The sequence below is a fragment of the Bos mutus genome, chromosome 20 (genome assembly GCF_027580195.1).
Source record: "Bos mutus isolate GX-2022 chromosome 20, NWIPB_WYAK_1.1, whole genome shotgun sequence".
NCBI lineage: Eukaryota > Metazoa > Chordata > Mammalia > Artiodactyla > Bovidae > Bos > Bos mutus.
The window spans coordinates 30,831,901-30,859,574 of record NC_091636.1 but is presented as its reverse complement, the minus strand read 5'-3'; the positions used below and the strand labels follow the sequence as shown (position 1 = coordinate 30,859,574).

The 27,674-nt window shown below is 44.2% G+C and overlaps 1 non-coding gene across 1 annotated transcript; it reads right to left on the bottom strand.

Annotated features, from left to right (window-relative positions):
• Positions 1-18,803: 18,803 nt before the first annotated feature.
• Positions 18,804-18,876, bottom strand: TRNAR-UCG (transfer RNA arginine (anticodon UCG)). The gene has a single exon. It is a non-coding gene; the product is annotated as a tRNA-Arg (tRNA).
• Between the last annotated feature and the right edge of the window lie 8,798 nt (positions 18,877-27,674).

The following is a 27,674-nucleotide window of genomic DNA, read 5'->3' as shown; positions in this document are numbered from 1 at the left end:
TCTCCCATGCACATAGCATGATTACTTGGATTAACTGAAGACTAATTTTTTTTTCCATTTGGCCAAACTTGAACACGTGAGAAAATCAAACAAATGAAAAAAAAAAAAATCAGTGACCAAGTTAGCAAAGAAAAACAGCCTTCAGGTGACATGTTAGCAGGCTGCTCCGCTCCAGATGCCAAATCGAGGGACCAACCAGGTGGTCTCCACCAGGTGGTTCCTAAACACGGAACGATCTAAAGAGTGAGGTTTTGGTGTTGGGGGTCTGACTTTCTTTAAGCTACAGTGGAGTCATAGTTGGAGTAGGGCTGGAAGGTAGCTTTTCGTTCTTTACCATGTGCCCATTATGATCCCACTTTGGAATCGGTATTCAATACTGAACCACTGTAGAATGTACCAGCAGAGTCGGCCCCAAGATGCACCTGCTTTCATACAACCAACAAGTCCTTCTGGATGTTGAGCAAAAGTTCATATGACTTATTATGTAACGTATCACTGTCCTTCTCCATTGGGCTAAAGAGAGAAATGGTTCTCTCTGAAAGTATATTCATCTGAATCAAATAAAATGGCCTTTATCCAGAGGCCATTGTCGCATAAGCTGAACCATCTGCCATCATGCTGAAACACCAGAAGTAGAGTTTTCACTACCTAAAAATTCCTATCATGTAGTATTTGTACCGAATTTCATGAGCTGAGTCAGGGGCTACACCCTTGCCCCCTTGTGCAACATGAGCTCATTTACTTGTGTTGTAAACATAATTCTCTTTACTTTCAAGTTTCATTGGTTTGGAAGACAAGACAAGGACGAGGAAAAGAGCAGATTGAAGAAGACAGGTAGGCATTATCTGCCAGGATATAAGCTTCATGAAGGCAAAGACTTGGCCTGTTTTGTTCACTGCTGAAATACTAGGATCTAGAATAGTCCTAGGCTTGGAGAAGGTGCCAAGCAAATACTTGCTAATTAATGAGAGCAATGGAAAGCATCGGCTTTTACAGACCACCTGCTAAGGAATAGTAGGAAAAAGAAGAAAAGAGAAGGAAAAGACAGAAGAGATCTCCTACAGCACTAATGATGATGATAGGATGGCTGTTTATCATGATAACTTTAAATCATCAAGACATCAGAATAAATAGAAATTAAAATGCATTCATTATCCTCCTTTCAAGGCACAGAAGAAAACACAAAATACCTGAAAAATATTTTCCAAAAATAAGATTGCAATTGTTTTAAATTGTTAAAATCTCAGGTTTTCTAAATTTTACATTTCCACGTACGTAGAATACAACTTAGCCCAATGACAACAGATTTGCAAAGCTGATAGATAAGTTGCCATATTAGCAAAGGCACACAGCACACCTGTCCCTCTGCTCCATCCCCTTCTTACAGCTAGAAGGATCATATCCTCTGAGTCCCACAGTCCCCTGGGATTTTGCAGATGCAGCTCAAGGTAATGTGGCCGCTCCTGAGAGAGGTGGGCGACCCCATGGGACTGAAGCTTTTTCTGAACTTCACTTGTATAGAGCAGCTTCCTGATTCTTTTTTAAGCAATGTGGAAATGATGCCGCTTGGAAAGCCAGGCACCAGAAGTAGGGAAATCTACCCAGAGTGAAGCCACAGGTTTGCCTGGTTTTATATTTGCTCTCAGCTTGGCTTTCTCTAAGAAATGCTGAGACTTTTTAAAGGAATTTTGAAAGGAAAAGTTTAAGGTTAAAAAAAAAAAAGCCAACCTATGAATGATTTTCCAACCTCTGGAAAGAGTAAGCAGAAATCAGAACCTACGAAAAACCCAAGATCCTTCACAGAACACAGACAGGCAATCACCCTACGTGTGCATCCTCGGCCTACAACAAGCCTCTCTGTTGACTCTTTGGGCAGGTCCACCAACAGCTTGGTGTTTCACAGACAATCAAGGAAAAAAAACCTGTATTAAAAAGAAATTTCCTGAATAGCAAGTTTATATGAATTATCCCTATGTATATTTACTTACAATCTAAAAATATCCTTTGGGAAATTTTAGAAATCAAGTGTTTATTTAATTGTCTGAAAGTGGAATAAAAGAAGGGGTGAGCTGGAGGACTCCTATGGATGTGTGGTCCAGCCACTCTCAGCTTCAGTATTTCCATGATGGGGAGGGCCAGTGCTTGTGTGCATGCTAAGTCGCTTCAGTTGTGTCCGACTCTTTGCCAGACTATGGACTGTAGCCCACCAGGCTCCTCCGCCCGTGGGATTCTCCAGGCAAGAATACTGGAGTGGGTTGCCATGCCCTCCTCCAGGGGATCTTCCCCACCCAGGGATCGAATCCACATCTCTACGTCTCCTGCACTGGCAGGTGAGTTCTTTACCACCAGCTCCACCTGGCAAACCTGGGGAAGGGCAGAGTGGAGACTAACTTTCTGGAAGCCATTTCTTCAGGAACCTGGGGTGCTAGGGTGGAAGGACAAAAAGGATTGGGGTGATCTTAGAGTGAGATCCTATCACCTAACTCTGAAAGTTGGGAGGGAAAGAGCAGCCCCTTGGTGCCAAGAAAGTGATTAGAACAGTTGGAGATGTCGTAGGTCTCTGTGGCTTTGGTCTGCTAGCACCTTCTCTCCTTGAGGGGGGCGGGGGAGGCATGCAGGGATGTCTCTCACACTCCACATGATCGTAGAGGGGCTAATTGTAGGCTCTCTGTGTCTTAGCTTGAGGTTCCCAGAAGCAGATCTTGATACAAGGTTTCAGGTGCAAGTAGTTTGTTCAGGGAGCTTCCCGGGTGGCGCCGCTGGTGGTGAAGAACTCGCCTGCCAATGCAGAAGATACAACAGACTTGGACCCCTGGGTGGGGAAGATGCCCTGGAGGAGTGCATGGCAACCCACTCCAGCATTATTGTCTGGAGAATCCCGAGGACAGAGGAGCCTGGTGGGCTACAGTTTAGGGGGTCACAAAGAGGCGGACAGGACTGAAGTGACTTAGCAACACAGTTTGTTCATGAGGCAAGGCCAGCCAAAACTGGTAAGAGAGTGAGGACCTGAGACAAGAGAGGCAAGGAATTCAGCCAAGGTTGTGTCTTTAAGCCAGTGAGCTCTGTGGGCATGGAGCTGACACCACCTGGGGAACCCATGGTTGGCCCACATGCAGGGCAAGAGGACGGAGGTCTTGCTCCACCAACTGCCTGGTTGTGGGCAGACGGCAGGCACTTCTGGCCTACCTTGCTTGAATGCCAAAGCCCTCAGGCAAAGAGAAGCAGGGCCTGACACTTAGATGTGTAGCAGGTGAGCACTGGAAGGGACAGGGCCAAGGGGATAGGGTGGGGATAACTGACAGCATCTGCTATACCCTCCCTCTTTGCCTGCTAGAAGCCAGTTCCAGCAGAGCTCACATGGCTAGTCTGGCTCGGGTGCATGACCAGTGAAGGGCCAATGCAAATCCTTCCCTTTTTTCTGTTCATGGAAAGATACATGCTCTCTTTCCACTGTGGTTGCTGAGTGAGGCCAGGGCAGCCTAGAGTTGCCATTAAGGCCCCTAGGAAACCTTATTTGCAGGAGGAAAGAATGAGGCCAATAGACAGGAGAAAAAGATGGAAAATAACTGAGAGAAGAGTCACAATATTTTCATCTGAACCCTTGGATCCAGCTTGACCTGAAGCCAGCTTCATTTCTGGACATCTTAAATATGAACTGATACATTCCTTTTGTTTTCTTGCTTTAGCCAGTTTTTATTTGTAAGCAAAAGTGTTTAGCCTAATATAAGAATGGCTTACTATGCCATCTCCTTCCTGTTTAATACATATACACACAAGGGGGTTGGATTTATCCCTGAAACATATACCTGCTAGAAAGCTGAGCTTGTTGCCTCTGATGCCATCTGAGAGTAATGAAGCAGTGTAGCCCAAATTGAAAGTGGTGGGGGGTTGCCTCTGTGACAAAGAGTGTCCCAAGCAAGGAAAAGCATGCCCTGGAAAGGAACCCAGAAAATACAAACTTTCATTCCATCCCTTTTTACAGAGTACATGCTTGAGAGCCGTCGAAGCAGAAAAAAATAATTCCAGTTCCCTAGTTGTGGAGAGGACAGAGCCTACGCAGCCAGTTGGAGGGAACTCAGGCGAAGCAGATGGGGGTGTCGAGTCAGGCAGAGAGCAGGGCAGGGCTGAGGACACGAATGTGCTTACTGCACGGAAGCATGTTTGCAGACAGTGGAGATCGGGGCAGAGAGAAACAGCCGCAGGATAGGACAGCTGAGAAGCCACCCAGGGCGCAGCCCCAGGGCCTGGCCAGGCACTCAAGGGGCATAGCATGGAGCAGGTGCTGGTTCCCCAGGAGCTAGCACTGTGCTCCTTGGTGGAGGACACCAGAGTGCAAACAGTGGCAGGGAACAGCGAGGGTATGACCAGCCTTGGCATGACCCTAGACAGGCTGCCAGGAGAGGTGAGCACACTAGGGGTCAGGAAGCACCAGTGTGATGGAGCCAGTCCTTCACAGCTCCCAAGAGTCAAGTGCAAAATGTTCAGGAATTCTGTGAGACAATCATTAAACATGGCAATTATTAAAGTTCAATCATTCGTTAATTAAAGAGCTTACTCAAAGCAATAAATACTCAAAACTTGTCAGTTCCTAATTATTTTACTGCATTTTATTATTAGCTATGCTCTTGAGGTTATTGAAATGTTTGTGCCTACACAGAGGGATACTGTCTAACAGTATTCCTCTGCTCACCTCTTCTTAACCCTGTGTTTGGTGGCATCACATTGGGAGCTGAAAATCTGCTGGGATAAGAATGGAAATTGCAAATGCTACAAATCAAGGCTTAACTTACTGTTTTATCCATGTTCAGACTTAAGAATGTGATGAAAAATGCTAATGAAGCATGCTAATGAGGCAAACTAAAGTTAAATACATGTCCTGTGCGGAGCCATAGCGTCGTGAATAGCATCAAACATCGAGGGAATATTCTTCCAGCATTGGCAACCTGCAACCTGATTCAGCAAAGAAGTCACTCACATGCATCGACCAGACATGTTGGTTTGCTTTTATCATACTCGACAGAAACAAAGATATCAGTTAGCATTCGTGTTAAGGACTATTCTTGTCTGTTCATTACAAGCATTAAACAAATTGGTGATAACTGTAGGTTGACTATAGATACAAAATTTCAGCAAAAAACAAAAGAGCCCTCTGTGAAAATAAATTGACTCTATGAATTTAGGAAGCTAGAATATTGCATTTTATTGTTATTATTAAATCTTCTGCCATATATCCTTTATATCAGTAAAATTTAAAATAAATTTATGTGTGTATGCAGGCTTCCTGGGTAGCTCAGCTGGTAAAGAATCTGCCTGCAATGCAGGAGACCCTGGGTCAAGATGTTCCCCTGCAGAAGGGATCAGCTACCCACTCCAGTATTCTTGAGCTTCCCTGGTGGCTCAGATGGTAAAGAATCTGCCTTCAATATGGGAGACCTGGGTTCAATCCCTGGGTCAGGAAGATCCCCTGGAAGAGGGCATGGCAACCCACTCCAGTATTCTTGCCTGGAGAATCCCAGGGACACAAAGAGTCAGACATGACTGTGCAACTCAGCACAGCACAGCACACATGTATATGAACACACATACATTCTTTCTGGAGAGCCAGTTGTTAACCCTTTACAACAGACCACTGGGTTCGGGACATCTTCCCCTTCTCTATCTGGCTTGCTGGAAAGGCCAGGAGAGGAAAGGAGTTTGCTTGAAAAGGGAGCTCCACTTCTGCCCGGCGTGAAGTGAGCATTCTTGTAGAATAAGAACATTCAGAGCATTTACAACACAGACATGAAGACCACAATAGGTTTAAAGACCCCAGCAGACGCAGGACTAACTGCAGGGAAGGTGTGCCCGCCTCCCCACCCCCACACACGGCTTGCGTTTGCTCGTGCCCCACCCCCTACGTTCTTCCTTTGTGCTTTTAATTCAAGTCACATGTGTAACTCGAGAATTTATAAATTACAAAAGGTCTTTCAAACCAAGTTAACATGTAAATATAAAATATAATGTTAAATTCCCATCATTAATATTGAAGAGTAAGTCAATATTTGATCAAAATCACCTCCGGGGAATATGTCTTTCTGCCTGGTTTTATGCCTTTCTGCCTTGCAGACTTATTCAATTATTATTTAATTACCTGGTTAAATGTCATGGCTTACAAAGCAGGGATTATATTAATAATAACATGAGGTTTGTTTTAAACCAGCCCATACATTAGATAGAGCTGATTTTGTTTGACCGTCTCACAGAGCACAGGATTTATGTTATTCTTCTGCACCTGGTTTTGAATGAATTGATGCTATTTAAGCTTTCCCTCCTCCCTTTCCCCTTTAAAAAATCATCCTCTTGTATTTGTCATATTTTTCCAGTCTTTCAGCTATTCTCCACCCCGCTTCTCCACCCTCCCCCCACCACTGCACCCTGGGAGTCTTATTTCCACTTAAATCAAATACCTTAACAAAGGATTGTGCCTGAAACACAGTAACAAAACCAAGACGCTGGGTCATGGAGGACTATCTCTTCTCAAAAGAAGGTGGGGCCCCACGCAGAGCAGTTTCTGAGCCAACACCTTCCGACTGAATGGTTTGCTGCTTAATTCATTGCTATAAAGTTGCTATAGCAACCGTTCTATCAGAAGGATTTGTTGGCACCTAGATGGACTTTATTTCTTCTACATTGGGAGAGGGGAGGGACGACAAAGTCTAATGAGAGGACTGAGTGACAGACGATCACTCCCCTTTCGACTTCACCACTCTGGACCACATTTGGGGTATTTTGTGCATGGCCTTTTGTCAATCCGATGTGGAGTAGAGATGGGGGGAGCGGGGACAGACCCAGGAGGGCCGAGGGGAAGGCTGGAGGAACAGCTGAATGAGGTGGGCCACGCACGCCTTTTGTCCTGCACCATCTGCGTGCTGTGGTTTTGGGATGGAGCCAAAAGAACGTTACCTGTATTGTGCCTCTCAGAGCTCCCCCACACACACCCTGTCCTGCCCCAGACACAGGGGCCTCACGTGCAGTGACAGGGCCATCACAGCCTGGCAAATCAACTGCTTGAACATTTGGCTTTATGAATATTGAGCAAAATTCTTCAAATAAATTATGAAAATGACTAAGAGAACAGACATCTGAATCCCATTGCAAGCCTAGGGCCACTGATTTGTAATGCTAAACACGGTAATAGTGGGATAAATGAGGGATACGTTTCAAAATAGCTGGTGACCTTGGAAAACTGGCTGTACTGTGAGGAGTCCTAATTACAACTGCTCATAAAGAACCCCAGGGCCAGGGATGCCAGGCCACAGAGCTGAATGGAACATACGAGAAACATGTATCCAAGCGGTGCCTCTTCACATACTGAACATAAAAGAATGCAGCCTTGAAAAACTATAATTTCCAAAGTATCATAGAGCCTTTCAGGAAGTCAGTTGGCAATAGATATCAAAATCCTTAAAATTTCCAATAAGTTTTGACTCAGCAGTTCTACCTATGCAGCTTTGTCTTAGGGTAATAATCACAGATACATAATGTACAGAGTCTTAACAATGGAAAAGTCAGTTGCAATGTATATAGCTACATACCTTTCTGAATGTGCAACCACAGGGAACTGGTTAAATTATGGTATATACATGTAGCAGAGAACCTTGTTGCCGTTAAAAATGATTCTGAAACAGCATTTTTTTAAGAAGATTTATTTACTTATTTTTTGACTGCGGCACATCTTTGTTGCTGTGCTCAAGCTTTCTTTGGTTTTGGCGACCTGGGGCTACTCTTTCTTGCGGGGAATGGTCTTCTCGTTGTGGCAGCTTCTCCTGTGGTGGAGCACAGGTTCTAGGTGGGTGGACTGCAGGAACTGCAGCACGTGAGCACAGCAGTTGTAGCCTGAAGGCTCTAGAGCGCAGGATCAGTAGCTACGGCATGTGGGCTTAGTTGCTCCAAGGCACGTGGGATCTTCCCGGACCAAGGATGGGACCAGTGTCTCTTGGATTGCAAGGCGGATTCTTAACCACTGGACCAGGGAAGCCCCAAAGCAGAATTTTTGACAATAAGCTACTGAGGAAAGAAAAAATGGAAACAGTGCTGATAATATGCTACTGAAGGAAAAATGGGTTACAATGGAATACGTATGGCAAATTCCACTTTTAAGATCATATAATGCATAAAAACAGTTGAGGTACAATAAAATGTTGATGGCTGTTAATTCCATGGAGTAGAATTATGGGTGATTTTACTATTTTCTTTTTTCAGTTCAGTTCAGTCACTTAGTCGTGTCCGACTCTTTGCAACCCCATGAATTGCAGCACACCAGGCCTCCCTGTCCATCACCAACTCCCAGAGTTCACTCAGACTCACGTCCATTGAGTCAGTGATGCCATCCAGCCATCTCATCCTCTGTTGTCCCCTTCTCCTCCTGCCCCCAATCCCTCCCAGCATCAGGGTCTTTTCCAATGAGTCAACTCTTCGCATGAGGTGGCCAAAGTATTGGAGTTTCAGCTTCAGGATCAGTCCTTCCAATGAACACCCAGGACTGATCTCCTTTAGGATGGACTGGTTGGATCTCCTTGCAGTCCAAGGGACTCTCGAGAGTCTTCTCCAACAATACAGTTCAAAAGCATCAATTCTTCGGCGCTCAGCTTTCTTCACGGTCCAACTCTCACATCCATTATATTTTCTGGCTTTTCAACAATGAGTATGTTTTCTTGCTGTTCTAAAACAAAGAAAATATATCTTGTTACATTTCTGTCCATTAATTATTTCTGTAATTTTTATCTGTGTGATTTTAGGAGAGGGAAATTCTGGCCAGACACTCCAGCTTCATGTGTCCTGATACGCTCACATCCACTATGGGAATCAATGGGACATGGATGTCCAACTTCTCTTTAAAGCCAGGAGATGTAGTAGCAGACCTCTCCACCAGTAAGACTTGGTTCTGAGATCCTAGTTCAGGAACTCCCATGTTTTCTGCTAGAAACAAATTGCTAGATACAGGCCCGAAAGGCAGGGGCAGGAAGAAATGGAAAGGTTTCTACAATCAGAGCAGAAAGCATTATAAATGTTGTATAATTATAAAATAAGAAGATTGATTTTATAGCTGAGTCATAGAAAAGAGCCTCTTAATTAAATAGACAAATCTAATACAATATGGGCTTCCCTGGTGGCTCAGGTGGTAAAGAACCTGCCTGCAATGCAGGAGACCCAGGTTTGATCCCTGGGTCAGGAAGATCCTCTGGAAAGAGAATGGCAACCTACTCCAGTATTCTTTCCTGGAAAATCCCATGGATCAAGGAGCCTGGTGGGCTACATACAGTCAATGCAGTTGCAAGGAGTCAGACAGGACTGAGAGGCTAACATTTTCACTTCAGTTCATAATACAATATGATACCCTCCAGGGCCTGACCTGGGCAGGAGGACCTCCTGAGAACGCCTGAGAACGCCTCCCTTCCCCTCTATCTGGGCATCACCAGGAGTCAGGAAAGTTATAAACAATATCCATCCTCTTCCTGCATCTTTCTCCCACCCCATTATTGGCAATCAATCAGTCAATCAAACAACTGGAGTTTGCACTAGAGCTGGAACCCATTGGCCATTCCTGGCCACACTGCATCTTCTTGAGTCTGATTACAAAGGACCATATTTTTAACTTGCCAGGCTTGTTGTCCATTGTGACAAATACACTGCATAGAATCTAGGACACTTTTACAAATCAGATGTTCCAGCACTTGCAAAAGGCAGTGCATTCATTATATTTATTATTCTTGGAATAAAAAATTATATAATAGGTTTATCCTAACTTCCTATGATCCCTGAATAGGGAATATAGTATGTATCCAGTATCTTCAGTGGTTACTCTCATTCGTCACATGTGCTTATATTAACCTTGGCAGCACGTGCATAAGCTTATTACATTAATAGAGTTAAACATGAACGTGATTTCAGAAAAATTAATCTATCCTTGGAAGGAGAGCATCATCACCTTCATGTAAACAAGTTCCTCTGCAAACAATGCCCTTTACTTTGGCAACGTGTCTTTCCTGCCATCTGCCTTGCAAAGCACTTGCCAGAGTTATAATAATAACTGAGTTACAGAGGGAATTAAGTGTAATGGAGGGGAAGGAAACTGATTGCTTAATTTTTATTAACAGAAAGGGAGAAAACTGTGGCACCCTGCCGTGAACCGAAATGAAACAAAGAGAAAGATACAGAGAGAGGACTCCAGGTGGCAGGAAGGTTCCTGAACAAATATTAGCAACCCTATTGGGAGACTGAGAAGAGGCCAGTATGCTGGTGGAGCAGAGAAAGTGGTAGGAAAGAGAGGGGCACAGCCCAGGGCTGAAGTGATATGACTCAACACATCAAAAAAGGAAACGGACGCTGGGAGACCACAGCTTCTTCTGGAAAGAATTATTTAATTCTCACTGCATTCTGCTTGTCCACAAGGCAAGGTTACATGTCTTCACCAGCGTGAAGTTGGAGCCTAGGATGTGTGCCGGTGTGTGTGTAGAATAAGTGACTTCGAATTCCTGCCCTGCCATCATCAAAGAGTCTACAAATTATGATAGAGAGGGTGTGGAGAAAAGGGAGCCCTCCTACACTGTTGGTGGGAATGTAAATTGGTGTAACCACTCTGGAGAACAGTCTGGAGATTCCTTAAAAAACTGAAAATAGAGTCACTGCATGACCCAGCAATCTCACTCCTGAGCATGTATGTGGAGAAGAAAAAAACTCTGATTTGAAGATATATGTGTCCCAATGTTCACAGTAGCACAATTTACAATAGCCAAGATATGGAAGCAATCTTATTGTCCATCAACAGATGAATGGATAAAGAAGATATGGCACATACGTATATACGATGGAATAATACTCAGTCTTACAAGAGAATGAAATATTGCCATTTGCAGCAACATGGATGAACCTAGAAATTATCATACTAGGTGAAGTAAACCAAAGACACATATTATATGAAATCACTTATATGTGGAATCTAAAAAATAGTACAAATGAATTTAGTTACAAAATATTTTCACAGATGTGGAAAAGAAACTTATGGTTGCCAATGCGGAAAGAGGGGGGCGGGCAAATTAGTAGCACGAGATTAACAGATAATACATACCACTATGTACAAAGCATGTAAACAACAAGGATTTACTATACAGCACAGGGAACTATATTCAGTATCTTAAAATAAGCTGTAACGGAAAAGAATCTGAAGCTGTATACTTGAAACTAATACAGTATTGTATGTCAAAAATTTTTTAAAAGAAAAACACACACCAGAAACATTTTTTGCCCTGAAAGCGTGTAACAATTTGGACAATTCATGGGGGTCATTCAGACCTCACTAGGACCCTCCTGCATCCTCTGAGCAATTGGGTTGTGGATGGTGGATTAGCCCGAGGCTGCCTGAGCTGAGTTGTATCCCCTGCTCATCCAACAAGGAGACCCCCTCCACCTTCCTGCGAAGCCAGTTTTCCTCCTCTTTCAGGGGCAGCTGCTAGGCCTCTAACCTGCTGTGATGCCCTGGAACTAACCCTCCTCTGGGTATCGGTTTCACTTGTTTGGGCTGAGGGATGCAGGCCGGCTGTTGGAGAAGACAAGCTCAGATGATAATACAGTATGATAGTATCATGGTAGGTAATGCATTCGTGCACTTTATGTGGTACATGCTGTCAACTGCACACAGGATTTGGTTTCTCCTGCGAGAGATGCTCAGGCAGGGAGTGGTCAAGAGACCCAAGATACTGCATCCAGCCCCACAGGGTACTCACCTCCTGAGCTCCCTCCTGGCCAGCATGGGATTCTGGGTAGCAAATTCATGGGCTTTTCTAAACTGAGAACTCTAGTAAATGGATTCTCACCACCATTGTGTACAGACATGTTTGCTAAAGGAAAAGCCACAAATCACAGTTTTTCCTCCCTTAGAGAAAACAGGAAAGAAGACACACAGCCACACTCTATACTGAGAGGAGTAATTTTCATATGTATAAATTATAATTTGGGGAGAATCTATTATAACTGATAAAGTAAAACCCAGAATGCAGCAGGTGGGTAATATTATCAGCCATAATATGGGAGCTGTTGTTAAGTTTCTGAGTTCGACTCTTTCATGACTCCAGGGACTAGGGCCTGCCAGTCCTGCCAAGCTCCTCTGTCCACGGGATTTCCCAGTCAAGAATCCTGGAGTAGGTTTCCCTCTCCAGAGGTTCTTCTCCACCCAGGGATTGAACAGGCAGATTCTTTACCACTGAGCCACCTGGGAAATCCACTGTAACTCTTACTACAGAGAATATCGTAACATTTTCCTTATAGCAAGTTCAGTTCAGTTCAGTCGCTCAGTCCAGTCTGACTCTTAGCAACCCCATGAACTGCAGCACACCAGGCTTCCCTGTCCTTCACCAACTCCTGGAGCTTGTTCAAACTCAAGTCCAGTGATCCATTCAACCATCTCATTCTCTGTCATCCCTTTCTCTTCCTGCCTTCAATCTTTCCCAGCAATAGGGTCTTTTCCAATGAGTCAGTTCTTTGCATCAGGTGGCCAAAGTTTTGGAGCTTCAGCTTTAGCATCAGTCCTTCGAATGAATATTTAGGACTGATTTCCTTTAGGATTGACTAGTTTGATCTCCTTGGAGTCCAAGGGACTTCAAGAGTCTTCACCAACACCACAGTTCAAAAGCAACAATTCTTTGGCACTCAGCTTTCTTTATTGTCCAACTCTCACAACCATACATGACCACTGGAAAAACCATAGCTTTGACAAGATGGACCTTTGTCAGCAAAGTAACGTCTCTGCTTTTTAATGTGCTGAATAGGTTGGTCCCTTATAGCAAAAACCTCAGTAATTCAGAAGAACCTAGGGGTAGGCTATTTTCAGAGTGAAAAATGAAACTATGGAATGTTTTAAAACAAACATAATTTTTGTATTATTATCTGTATTTTAATATAACAAAAACAAAGTTTCACAATATTCACTACATAAAATGTGTATACAGAAAACAAAATTGAAATGAACAATCAAAAAAATCAACCATTATTACTTGCTCTTTTCAAATACACCCCAAACTTATACTTTTTCTATGTGAAGTCTTAGTGTGCAGTCTGTTCATCTGAAAGGTCAACAGAGAAGTATAAACACACGAAGGTCTACTTACCCTGAATTCAGCGCTTTCAGGCCTTCTTCTCTGCCTGTCCTCACTAATACATGCAACATTCCACAATACCCGATTTCATTATAGTTTGCATCATTCTTCTGGCCTTGAATCTGGAGCCATGTCTTGGTTAAATCAATTGGAAGTGTACTGCACTCCGCTGTGATGGAAGAAGTTAAAGAAATTTGACACATCCTTATGACAGACAAAAGTGCTGCTTTTCAAGTCTCTTTATAATTTTTGAAGATATTCAGAATATGACAGTAAGTAATAAAGAGGATTTAAATTGCTATTATAGAGTATGACCCTGTATAATAGACTACATGAGAGACAGAAGTGAAAATCATGATGGCTTTAAGAGTCTATCAAAACGCGAACAGAGGCCAACTGGGTGGGCTGATGGGTGTTTTTTGTTTTCCCCTTTATATATTTCTCATTGTCTAATTTTGCCAAAATGATCATGTGTTAACAAGCATCAGAAAACAAAATTTTAATGCCATTAGGTCAAAGAAATTTTACACCTATTACCAACTTTGTGAAATTGTGTGGAAACCAGGGAAGAAAGGAAAAGCTTATTTATAAAACTGCAATAATTTAAACTCTGTATTTTTGCAGTGATGGCACCAATTTACGTTCCCACCAACAGTGTACCAGGGTTCCCTTTTCTCCACGCCCACAGCGACTGCAGAAGATAGTATGGAGGTTTCTCAAAAAACTACAAAAACTAGTGATTACTAGTTTTTCACTCCTTATCGGGGAGGGGAAGGGGAGGGGTGTGATACAGACTACAAGTGTGAGACAGGCTACAAGGATGTATTGTGCAACACATGGACTATAGCCAATATTTCGTAATAACTATAAATGGAGTATAACCTTCAGACATTTTATACAAATTTTTTAAACAAGAAAATTTTAAAATCTTATAAAATAAAAGATGCATTTCTGTTTCCAGTAGTTGCGTACATGATTCAGAGAGTTATCCAGCATCTCTGAGCCTCAGTTTACAGTACCTGTCCCCACACTGGTATCATCAGATTCTCTGACTCCTGGTGGTTTCATTCACTTTTCCAAACATGGCCAGGTATATAACTTGGTATCTTCCAAAGACTAACGACCTTTAGAACATCCTTTGTTTATGTCGCTCTTACTTAGCAGCTATGCCCATAACTTTAAATATGTAGTTTAAAATGCTGGCCATTCCAGGTCACCTGCAGCTAAGCTTTCCCTGAAATATTTACTGCAGAGAACAGCACCAAATTTGTGGTCACAGAATTCTACCTCAAAATGTAATCTACAGGTCTCAAGATCCCCATCCTCTAACTGTGTCATGACACTTGATTTATCTGGACCATTAATTATAAGGTTTCTCACTGTCTCAAAGACTTTTGGTTGTAACATGGCCTTCCCTGTGGGACTGAGACCAGCAGGATTCTTGACCACCAGAAGCAGTCGGGCTCCTTTCTGGTAACATCTCAGGGCGTGAGTTGACCCCATATTCCTTCCCACCTAAGCTTGTTAAAGCAGTTCTTCTCTGAAATAAACTTGGTGCTATAGGCATCCCAGTCTTCATTGACTTCATCTGCCAACCCCAAGCATCTGGGGAGCCAAACTGATGATAATTCTGGAATCCTAATTACTCAGCACCTATTGTGATGCTTTACCAAATACTTTTTCAAAATTGAGGCTTATAACCACTCGTAATAGCCCCCAAATGGCAACTTGTTGTGCATCAACTGAAGAATGGAGGGATAAACTGCTGTACTCACACAATGGAATACTTGATAGCAATGAGGATGAATGACCTCCAACTTCATTCAGTGCTGTAGGCAAATCTCACAAACATGACGCCGAGCAGGAGAAACCAAACACAGAGAAGCATATGTGTGTTAGTCTGCTTGTATAGACTTGCCGTGTCCTTACAAAATGCAGAAACAACCAAAACTGACCCATGGTGGATGAAGTCAAGACAGGTGTCACCTTTGTGGATGGGGAGCAGACAGGGCTTTCTGGGATGTTAGTGATGTTCTGTTTTGCGGGTTGGGTGCTGTTTAATAAAAGAGTGTTCAGTTTGTTAACACACAAAGTCATCAAGCTGCATATTTAGGATGTGGGCACTTTTGCTGTGCTGTGTGTGCTTAGTCACTCAGTCATGTCCGACTCTTTGCAACTCCATGGACTGTAGCCCTCCAGGCTCCTCTGTCCACGGGATTCTCCAGGCAAGAATACTGGAGTGGGTTGCCATGCCCTCCTCCAGGGGATCTTCCCAATCCAAGGATTGAACCCAGGTCTCACGCATTGCAGGCAGATTCTTTACTGTCTGAGCCACCAGGGAAGCCCAGAGCACTGTTGCATATATTTATATTTTAGGGCTTCCCAGGTGACTCCCGCCAATGCAGGAGACTCAGGAGACATGGGTTCAATCCCTGGGTCGCGAACATCCCCTACAGGAGGAAGTGGCAACCCACTCCAGTATTCTTGCCTGGGAAATTCCCATGAACAGAGGAGTCTGGTGGGCTATATATAGTCCCTGGTGTCACACAGTCAGACACGACTGAGCAAGTGAGCACATGTGCATGAGTGTTTGGCCATCATATGCATAATACTTTAATAAAAAGCTACTTGGGGGGATTCCTGGTGGTCCAGTGGTTAGGATTCTACTCTGTCACTGCTCAGGGCCCTCGTTGGGGAACTAAGATCTCACCAGCTGTATGGTGTACCCTCCCCCTTTGCCAAAAGACTAGTCAAAATGACAAACCACTAGAGCAAAAGAACTTATTTTTAAAAATGATTTGCATTATTAAAAAAAAAAAACTACTTGGAAAAAATATCAAGACCTATGGAAAAATCTGAAATTGAGAAAACAGAGACTGGACCAGAGGAGGTACAACAGATGCCAGTGAATTTTTTCAGAGAAGTTGGTGCACTTGTCCCCAACTCTGCAGGGATATTCTGAAGTTTGCTAGGGGGGCATAGTGAGTAATGGGGGAGCCCTTTTGCACAGAAGAGCAGCAACTTCATTTTCAGCCTCCTTTTCTTCTCCAGCCCAGAGGCAGGGTTTACCACCCCTCAAGGGATCTCAAAGAGGAGCTTGAGGATGCTTCCAGAGGTGAGCACCCACACAAATGAACAGACACCCACAGGCCTTGCATTAGGATAGTCACTGTCCACAGAGTAAGACTGCGGTCTCTCCGGGGCTGCAAGCTGGTGACCCTTGCAGAACCTTCCCTCCTGGTTTTGAGCCAGCTTTGCCACTTACAAGCTTTGTGGTCTCCAGAAAGGCATCTCTCCTGTTTTCTAGTTTTCTCTTCTCTAAGATGAGAAATAGGAGTGCTGAACGCATAAGGTACTCAACACACAAGAAGCTCAAAAGGTAGTTTCCTCCTCCTAGTACCATCCTCACTCACTTTTTCCTTCAGAAACAGATTTTTCCAGTCTGAATAGCCAAGTAACTTGGCCTCACAGGAGAGCTGGCTGTTGGGAGGCCAGGGAAATTGGAGTCCACCCCACTTCACGGGGGGCCATGAGGGATAAAGACTGAGTCTTAAATCTCTACAGAATTACCCAGAGACTGCTCCTTCAGAAACCCAGAGTGCAGGAAAGCAGCGTGTAAGATAATGACCCCAGACTCACAAATCACATTCCAGAGCTTCTGCCTTCTGGAGATGTTCGTGAGAAACAGCAATAGATTTCCACTAGTGGCTCCCAGAGACAACCCTGGGCACTGCGGGGTGCTGTGCAGGCGTGGGTAGAGCCGAGCCGCCAACTCCAGAGAAGAGTTGGGTGATTCAATTAGGTGCTCCTTAAACCATCTGTCGGAGGAGGCAATGACACCCCACTCCAGTACTCATGCTTGGAAAACCCCATGGACAGAGGAGCCTGGTAGGCTGCAGTCCATGGGGTAGTTAAGAGTTGGACACGACTGAGCAACTTCACTTTCACTTTTCACTTTCATGCATTGGAGAAGGAAATGGCAACCCACACCAGTGTTCTTGCCTGGAGAATCCCAAGGACAGGGGAGCCTGGTGGGCTGCCGTCTATGGGGTCGCACAGAGTTGGACACGACTGAAGTGACTTAGCATAGCATAGCATAGCAAACCATCTGTACATTTGCCTGAGAGAGGCGCCTTTGCTGAGAAGAGCCCTTGGAGACAAATACTGGACCAGGCAGCCGTGCCATGAGCTCACTGTCTTTGGCATCCATCAGACACACAGCTCCAAGGGCAGCAGCTGCCTGGAAGCTTTGCAGGAAGCAGCCCCACCCACCGCATCTGGATAAAGCCAAAAGGGTCAGGGTGAGCCCAGGATGGGATGCTCAGCCTCAGTGCAGCAGAGACACCCTCTTTGATGGCTTGCTTTGCTCTTCGTTTGGGTCTAAAGATGCCCAGGGCAGTATTCCACTGTTAACTTGCTGACGCATAGTGACGCATTTGACCCATAGTCAAATCTTGCATAATACTAATTAATTACAAAGAAAATTCTAAAGTTAAAATTTCCTCTAATTTAATGAGATTTTAGGGCCATCGCAAGAGGCCATCTCCTCTCTCCAAAAGCTTGAACCCTGGAGTGTTTGCATTGAAAGGGAACATGGAGATCTTTCTGATCTGATCCTGTATGCTCTAGTATAGAGGTGGAAATGAGGGCTGGAAATTTACGATTCTTTGTCCCCAGGTTCCATCCCTGGGTCAGGAAGATCACCTGGAGAAGGGAATGGCAAGCCACTCCAGTATTTTTGCCCGGAGAATCCTATGAACAGAGGAGGCCGGCAGGCTAAATAGTCCATGGGTCGCAAAGAGTTGGACACCACTGAGCGACTAAGCACGCACAGAGCAGGCACAGCAGGGGAGGGACTAAATGCCAAAGCCGATGACCAGTCCAGTTTTTGCTCTCTGATTCCCACGGCTTCTTTCTCGCTTAACAAATAAAATGGCTCCAACGGAAACCTCAGCTCCAGGGAGAAAAAGTCTTCAGTGTAAATGAAACCTCCAAGCGCCGTGGGCGCAGGAGGAACAGAGCCTGGCTCGGCCACTCCCTCTCGGCCTGGCTGGAGCCTATTATTTCTGTGGAAATGGAGAGGCTGGAGCCCCTCTCCGTGCCTCCGCTGGAAAGCCAATATGCCCTTGAACCGTAGAGGAATAACTCGAGGATTAATAAGCTAATGCGGAGGGCGATGAGCGCGGCAGCGTGGTGTGTGGCTTGCTAAGTGAACTAAATCAACATCAGCAGGCGCTGCAAGCGCGGAACGCGAACCCGGATGAGATAATTTCCTTCTTCACCGAGAAGGCCCTCCGACATAATGAAAAGCTATATATCCCTCTTGGAGACAGCACAGTCCACAAAAATGCTACAGTGCTTAGAGAATTTGTAGTGACTCTGTCCACATTCACTAAGAACGTTCCTTCTCCACTCCCACCCCACCCTACCCCCTTATTCAGAAGAGCGTGTCATATTTATTAAGCACTATTATAGTTCAGGCAGTTCCCTCAGGGACTTACAGGCATTATCTCATCTAATCCATCAGCCCTGTTAGGGCCTTTGTATTTTCATTGCCATTGTACCAGTCATACAACGGAGAGGCAGAAAGGGGGAAGCAACTTCCCAAAGTGGTGGTACCTGAATGTGAACTCAGGTTAAGGCATGACTTTCTTTTTTTTAACAAAATGGAACCAACCACGAAGGGACTCGAACCCTCAATCTTCTGATCCGAAGTCAGACGCCTTATCCATTAGGCCACGTGGTTACAATGTACTGGGCACCTGGGAACAGCTAGCTGCCTTGGAGACAGTGGCACAGTTGACTCCAGCTGCAGAGGACAGGGTCATACATCGCAGGTCCAACCAGGATTTTCCAGGGGCTGCTGCCTGCTCGGGGCTTCCTTGGTGGCTCAGACAGTAAAGAATCTGCCTGCAATGCAGGAGACCCAGGTTCCATCCTTGGGTTGAGAAGGTTCCCCAGAGAAGGGAATGGCTGCCCACTCCAGCCTTCTTGTCCTGTTCCCTCCTAGGATCTGAACAGAAGGACCACTGCATGAAACTCCTCAGAAGGGGAATGGTCACCAGAGGGGAAGGCTGAGACTAGGGGTTTGTAAACAGCCTTTAGGCTTTTATATTTTTTAAAAGCTGAATGGAGATCAAGAGGGGAGATCAACTAAATAAAATAACGACAGAACATGAGGAAGTGGGAAGTTCAGGAGTTTCAAAATTCATATCCTGTTTAAAATCAATGTACTTTAAGCATATTTCATGGTATTAAAGTTATAGGACATAAAACTCAATCACTCTTGTGGACAATTGAACGAAATGAATACAAACACAGCATAGTTCCTGAACAAACATTCCCCACATGGTGTGGTTCCTGTGGAAACAATAAAAATAATCCAATTTAGTTATGCAGGGTTCACCTTCCCCCGCCTGTAATTAGTGCTGCTACAATGAAGGAAGCAGAGAAAGAAAACGAGATAAACTGGCAAGAGAGAATTACATCTAGTCCCCAGCAGGACCAGTTCTCTCTCTTATCTGCAGTTTCCAAATCCCATCTCTTATTATAGATATTTATCCCCCCTACTAAGGCCTCTCACAACTAACCATGTGATTCTTTTTCCATTTTCATTCCATAGCACTAGTCCCTCTATAGCCCACAGAAAGAGATTGGGAAGAGAGTTGTTGGGAATCTAAATTTGGGGGCAGAGAGGAATGGGTATTTGACAGGGAGGGTATTTAAGGAAGGGTATATTTCCTTTCCTTAATTCAAATGGGGAGTAGGGAAACTCCCAAAGGAATTATTTATAAAGATTGCTGATGCAAAGAGCTGACTCATTGGGAAAGACCTTGATGCTGGAAAAGATTGAGGGTAAGGGGCAAGAGGAGAAGGGGGCAACAGAGGATGAGACGGTTGGATGGCCTCACTGACTCAATGCACACGAGTTTGAGCAAACTCCAGGAGACAGTGAAGGACAGGGAAGCCTGGCGTGCTGTAGTTCACGGGGTCACAAAGAGTCGGACACAACTTGGTGACTGACCAACAACAACATAAAGACTGTGGAGTACCTACGAGAAGGGGTGACTGACGTATCGTGTTCCAGATTGGAGCTGGGCTTAGGCGATGGGCTGAAGGCCCTGCCCCTGTGCCACTGTGAGAGGGATGGCAAAGCGGGTGAAGGGCATTGGCGGAGCTCTCTGCAGTCCCACATGCACAGTTCCCGGGATCTCACAGGCATGGAGGGAGGGACCTGGATTGGGCCTGCATTGCCAGCTTCTCCCCCCCTAAAACAGCTGGTCGCTGCCCAGGGTGTTCCAATGGCAACAGGCTCTTGGACCGGCCACTGTGTTGAGAGCGGGAGGAGCTGGAAATGGTCAAGCTGGAGCTGGAGGTTTTGAGTTATAAGAGGCCTCATGGGCTTCTGCTGAACTCCCGTGCAGCTCCACCATTGAATCAGTCTTGGGCAACAGCCATGGACAGGGAGCAGGGGGATTACTCAGGTGTTAGGTTCCCACCTCAGCAGGGGTGTTACAATCCAGTGATGACAGTAACTGCCAGATACAGTGTCAGGCACCTCAGGTTTAGGGGCCTGGCACCTGCTGGCTCAGCTGGTAAAGAACCGCCTGCAATGCAGGAGACCTGGGTTCTATCCCTGGGTTGGGAAGGTCCCTGGAGAAGGGAATGGCTACCCACTCCAGTATTCTGGCCTGGAGAATTCCGTGGGCTGTATAGTCCATGGAGTTGCAAAGAGTCGGACACGACTGAGCAGCTTTCACTTTCACAGACACCAGCGCACATGGGGTCCTCAGGCCACCTATTATTTTGACTGACTGGCTGCCAATTTGGGGGTTCCCACAACCCCCTCAGTTCAAAAATTCACTAGAATGACTCACTGAACTCAAGAAAGAACTATACTTACCACTCTAGTTTGATTTACACATAGTGTGAGGTCTGGGAGGGAATGAAGAATTTGTATGCCCTCTCCTCACAGAATCAGGACACACCAGCCTACATCAGTGTGTACACCAAGCAGGAAGCTCCGCTGAGCACTTGCATCCAGAATTTCTGTTGGGGCTTCATTGCATAGACAGGATTGATTAAATCCCTGGCCATGAGATTTAACTGAATTTCCAGCTCCTCTCCAGCTCTTCTCCCCTCCTAAGCCAGCTGAGAGTTCCAACTCTAATCACAGGCTTCTTGGTCTTTCTGGGGACCAGCCTCCACCCTGAAGCAATCTAGGAACCCACCAGAGTCATCTCATTAGCATAACAAAGATATTCCTTACTCTAGGGGAAATTCCAAGGGATTTTAAAGCCCTGTGCCTGGAACTAGGGACACTGGATAATATTCCCCATTATTGCTATTGGAGAAGACTCTTGAGAGTCCCTTGGATTACAGGGAGATGAAACCAGTCAATCCTAAAGGAAATCAGTCCTGAATATTAATTGGAAGGACTGATGCTGAAGCTGAAATTCCAATACTTTGGCTACCTGATGCGAAGAACTGATTCATTGGAAAAGACCCTGAAGCTGGGAAAGACTGAAGGCAGGAGAAGGGGATGACAGAAGATGAGAGGTTTGATGGCATCACCAACTCAATGGACATGAGTTTGAGCAAGCTCCGGGAGATGGTGATGGACAGGGAAGACTGCCGTGCTGCAGTCCATGGGGTCACAAAGCGTTGGACATGACTGAGTGATTGAACTGAACTGAACTGAACCAGGGATAGCCAGAGAAGGAGCCACAACCAAAAGAAGATGACTTATGAGCTCACATAAGCTAATTAGCAAGACATTAGAAAAAAAAAAAAAAAAAAACTCTACCATCTTCCCTGCCTCCAAACCAGAACCAGAACATATTACAGGGAGGAGAATTTGGTTTGTTAAAAAGAGAAGACCACATACCTCTCTACTCCTCACACCTCTTAAATTGCAAGACCTGTCTGGACTGGAGAAAGGAAAGAGCTCTGAATCAGAGACTGAAACTTCACACTGAATCAAACTAAATTTTAATTAATGAAAAGGACCTAAAAGTTGTGAGATTTTCTTGAGACCATTAAGTGATGAGAAAGTAGGGTTTGACAGTATAGTTGAAAGTATGGCCTAGAAAAATAAAATTGTTTCATGTTTAAAGCACACTGAGCTTAACATGCGCTTACAGTCATTTATAGCCATTAGGGTAGCTAATAGAAAAAGATGGAAAATATGAAGTGTTGGCAAGGATGTGGAACCACCAGAACTCTCATAGACTGCTGAGGAGCATAAATAGCTATAACTACTTTGGTAGAATGTTTGGCAACATTTATTAAAGTTAAATATGTGCATACCATATGACCAGCCCAGTTCTACCCATAGTGATGTACCCAACAGAAATTCATTTGTTTATCAGAAGACATGAACTAGCATGTTCAAAGCAACACTATTCATAATAACCTCAGACTGAAGATCATCCAAATGGCCATCAGCAGTATAATGCATAAAAATAAGTTGTGTAATGTTTACAAATGGAATAGTATACAGCAATGAGCATAAATAATCCCAAACTACACACGACAATGTGGATGAATCTCACAAACACGACATCGGTATAGAGATCATTCTTGGAGGGTAGAAATAATGTCTCCCTATGAAGCAAGGGGAAGATTTGTTTGCAGCCCACTACAATGATCCAGGTTTCCTAAGCACAAGATCTCTTTCCTACAAGACAGTCCACTGCATTGCAGGTGTAGCCGGGCCCTCCTCTTGTCACCACCATGGACTTGGGGCTCAGGGACCTGGCACAAGATGTAAGTAATAAGGTGTCCTTAGTCTCTGATCCAAGAGTCTCTGCGTCCTCTGCAGCAGCCATGAAACCAGCAGGCTACCTTGATAATTTGTAGATACGGTACAGTCTCAGACTCCTCACAGTTGACATCCTCACGCTTCCACGTGCATACATTTGAAAAATAATACACCTGAGCGTGCATCTATTAATTATAGACAATATCTGTGGAGTTGCAGAAACACCACTTATCAGGCTTCTCCCCTGTGGCCTAAGTAGACCCATGCATCTGCAGTTTTCTCTTTGCATCAATTCCTTGAAAGTTTTGTAGTGTCATTTGCTTTCATCACCTTACCCCCAGGCGATGCCTGCACAGCCAAGCTACCATTCACCACCCTCCCCTTCCCCTTTTCACATGGCTGACATTTGCTGATTTCAGTCTCCTTCTCTGGTTTATCAAGCTATATTTAACTTTTCCTTTCCTGTGCAAGTTCCCCCTTTCCAGCTCTCTGCAGAAAGGCTCACGGGGTCCTTTGCCCAATGAGACTTTTTATTATTTAGAATGACATTCGCTTCCCTGGTGGCTCACATGGTAAAGAATCTGCCTGTAATGCAGAAGACCTGGGTTCGATCCTTGGGTCGAGAAGATACCCTAGAGATGGGAAAGGCTACTCACTCCAGTATTCTGGCCTGGAGAATTCCATGGACAGAGGAGCCTGGCAGGCTATAGTCCATGGAGTGGCAAGGAGTCAGACATGACTGAGAGACTTTCACTTTTATTGGGCTTTTGTAGGCTTCCACTCAGGTCCCCCCTCCAGCTGACCTCATTTCACTGGTGTCTTCCTGATCAATTTTAACATTCAGTCATATGTTGGTATTTCCTATGGGACTGTCATAAGAATAAAAAGCCATCATCACAGTTCACCTGACAGCCAGTGTGAAATTGTCCCAATGTAAAGTAGTTGATATTTTGCCCAAATCAATCCCTGACTCTTATTTTGTCATTTGTTACTCTTTTTTTCCTACATTATTTCTGAACAGCAATGTTTCAGATTATTTTTAAGATGTCTTCCTGGGTTTTTGAAGTTCTTTTCTGAATATTTTTTTCTGTTCTTAATATAACTTGACTCTTGAATTTTCCACCATGAAAGAAAGATAACTATCAGGCTAGTGACTTAGTTTCCCCTCAATAAAACTGAGTCATTAATAATATTTCACATGAACTGGCCTAATGCTTCTGAAACAGTTTGGGGTTGAACATTTTCTTTGGCCAAGTCAGATAAACACAGTTCTTTCCTTTAATTTTCCTTGGGCTTCTCTTGTGGCTCAGCTGGTAAAGAATGTGCCTGCAGTGCGAGAGAGACCTGGGTTTGATCCCTGGGTTGGGAAGATCCCCTGGAGAAGGGAAAGGCTACCCACTCCAGTATTCTGGCCTAGAGAATTCCGTGGACCGTATAGGTCATGGGGTCTCAAACAGTCGGAGACAACTGAGTGATTTTCACTGACTCACTTCCTTTAACAGTCTTTTCCAATAAAAGATAAAGACTTAATGTAATTGCTGTGTTTTAGACATGAATTACACCCTGTATGTGTTCAAGAAATATGTATTTACAAAATTATAAGTCATGTTAGACTTCTAGTGAAGGTATGACCTTTCCTCTTACCGACCATCTCAGTAGCATCTCACTTATATCTATTTCATGACCCCCACACATTTGGAATTCTCCCTTCAGGAAGTGAGCTTAATTAGCTGATGGGCTTAAGAGACCTGGCTGTAGTGCATGGTGGGGCTCAAGCAAGCTGAGTCTGAGCTGAGCTCTGGAGTCTTGCAGTCAGTGTGCTGGACTAATTTATACTCAAGGGTAAAAATTAAGTCTAGTTCTTGGTGGCTGGCCAGACTCTTGCACAGTGTGAAAGCTTATTTCACGATAAGATGCAGACTGCAGAGCTGAAATAAGCTGAACGCATTCTTTCTCTTCACACTGTGCTGTGGAGCCTCTTACCTGCCTATTGGTCTCCATTGCACTTATCACGTGGCTTTTTTTTTTTTTTGCCAAAGGTACATTCATGAAAGGGCTTCCCCGGTGACACTAGCGGTAAAGAACACATCAGACAATGCAGCAGATGTAGATTCAGTCCCTGAATTAGGAAGATCCCCTGGAGGAGGGCATGGAAACCCACTCTAATATTTTTGCCTAGAGATTCCCATGGACAGAGGAGCCTGGCAGGCTACAGTCCATAGGGTCACAGAGTCGGCCATGACAAGCAACCTAGCATAGCACAGGACACATTCATAAAAATAAGGATAAGTGATTATTGAGTTTGGGGTCCAAATTAATAGATTTTTTTTTCTCCATTGGATCACGTGTCAATATCAATATTCTGTACATCTCATTTATCTATAAGTTCTATATTTAACCAAAATTGATAGTTATTAGCTTTCACTATACCCTCACATCCGTTTCCATGTCAACACACTGCATCTCAAAATAACCAAGCATCCATCATGAGAGAAGAGGGGAAGACTTTTCTTCTCTCCTGCTTCTCTTAGTCTTTCCTGTGTCCAGGTTTCTGGTATCCAACATCTCCTGCAGTTTTCTTTTTCTCTTCATGTGCACTTGAGTTCTGAGAGAGCCCTGCAAGGTGTCTTTGTTGGAAAGTCCTATGGACATCCAAAGAGCATCATTAAGGTCAGGTTCTGTCAATCAGAACCACAAGGGGGCAGAGTCACGTGCTCCAGGGTGATGCTAAACGTCCCTGTCACGCAGGGACACCATCAGGGCACTGTGCTTTGTTATCGGACTCCTCAGCTGGCAGATTTAACTGGTTGGAAGCTCTTATCTTATTACATAGATTCTTCTTCAACTCTGGACAAGTGTAGTAAGTCCTGAGAGAGACTCAGTAGTTACTGAGAGCTGACAATGAAAATACCATCCCTGAGATATGCGCAGTTTACACATCACAAATTGATAGCAACAAAGGAACAAGTTTGCATATCTGGGTGGAACAAATTGTTTAAAATAACAAAGGAATTGCCTTATTTCTCCAGTAGGAGACAAGATACCTACCAAAAACATTCCTACTAAATGGATTTAACTCATTTGAAAGAAAAAGGATATTCAAATGATGACTAAGGTTGCTACACATGATATGTTCTTGAAAAGTATTTTCACAAACAACAATAAAAAAGATCAATGAGTATTGTTAAGTCAACAGGTATATTGTGAGTAAGTCAGAAAATCTTTGACTAATCGTGAGAAAGTATGTCTCTAAGTGGAAGATCATATACTAATAAGCGTTGCAGAGTGAGGGTTTCATTTTCCATTCCTGGAGATATTGAGAAATAGCCAGTGAACTAATTTAAATGCCATAACTCAGGGATTATATCTGGCCTGGAATACACAGTCAATAAATATTTGTTGAATAAATCTAAAATGGGGAAGTAAACAGATGTCATCAATTATGACAGCAAATCCCAATTACTGATGTCCTCAGGGACTCACTTCCACACCAAACTCTGCCCTGCCCTGGGGTTTTCATCCAGAAAGGACAGCAAGGTCTGGGCCTCAGTTGAGTTTTGTGCAATAGAGGGAAGAGGCAATTTCAAAGAATTTTTTAAGGAGCAATAGTGGTAATCAGTTCAGTTCAGTTCAGTTCAGTTCATTCGCTCAGTCGTGTCCAACTCTTTGTGACCCCATGAACTGCAGCAAGGCAGGATTCCCTGGCCATCGCCAACTCCTGGAGTTTACTCAAACTCATGTCCATTGAGTCGGTGATGCCATCCAACCATCTCATCCTCTGTCATCCCTTTCTCCTCCTGCTTTCAAGTCTTGCCCAGAATCAGGGTCTTTTCCAATGAGTCAGTTCTTCTTATCAGGTGGCCAAAAAATTGGAGTTTCAGCTTCAGCATCAGCTTCCAGTGAATATTCAGGATTGATTTCCTTTAGGATGGACTAGTTGGATCTCCTTGCAGTCCAGGGGACTCTCAAGAGTCTTCTCCAACACCACAGTTCAAAACCATCAGTTCTTTGACATTCAGCTTTCTTTATAGTCCAACTCTCACATCCATACATGACCACTGGAAAAACCATAGCATTGACTAGACGAACATTTGTTGGTAAAGTAATGTCTCTGCTTTTGAATATGCTGTCTAGGTTGGTCATAACTTTCCTTCCAAGGAGTAAGCATCTTTTAATTTCATGACTACAGTCACCATCTGCAGTGATTTTGGAGCCCCCCCAAAATAAAGTGTGTCACTGTTTCCACTGTCTTCCCATCTATTTGCCATGAAGCGATGAGACCAGGTGCCATGATTTTAGTTTTCTGAATGTTGAGCTTTAAGCCAACTTTTTCACTCTCCTCTTTCACTTTCATTAAGAGGCTCTTTATTTCGTCTTCACTTTCTGCTATAATGGTGGTGTCTTCTGCATATCTGAGGTTATTGATATTTCTCCCAGCAATCTTGATTCCAGCTCATGCTTTCTCCAGCCTAGCATTTCTCATGATGTACTCTGCATATAAGTTAAATAAGCAGGGTGACAATATACAGCTTTGACGTACTCCTTTTCCTATTTGGAACCAGTCTGTTGTTCCATGTCCAGTTCTAACTGTTGCTTCCTGACCTGCACACAGATTTCTCGAGAGGCAGGTCAGGTGGTCTGGTATTCTCATCTCTTTAAAAATTTTCCAGAGTTTGTTGTGGTCCACAGTCAAAGGCTTTGGCAAGTCAATGAAGCAGAAAGAGATGTTTTTCTGGAACTCTCTTGCTCTCTTGATGATCCAGTGGATGTTGGCAATTTGG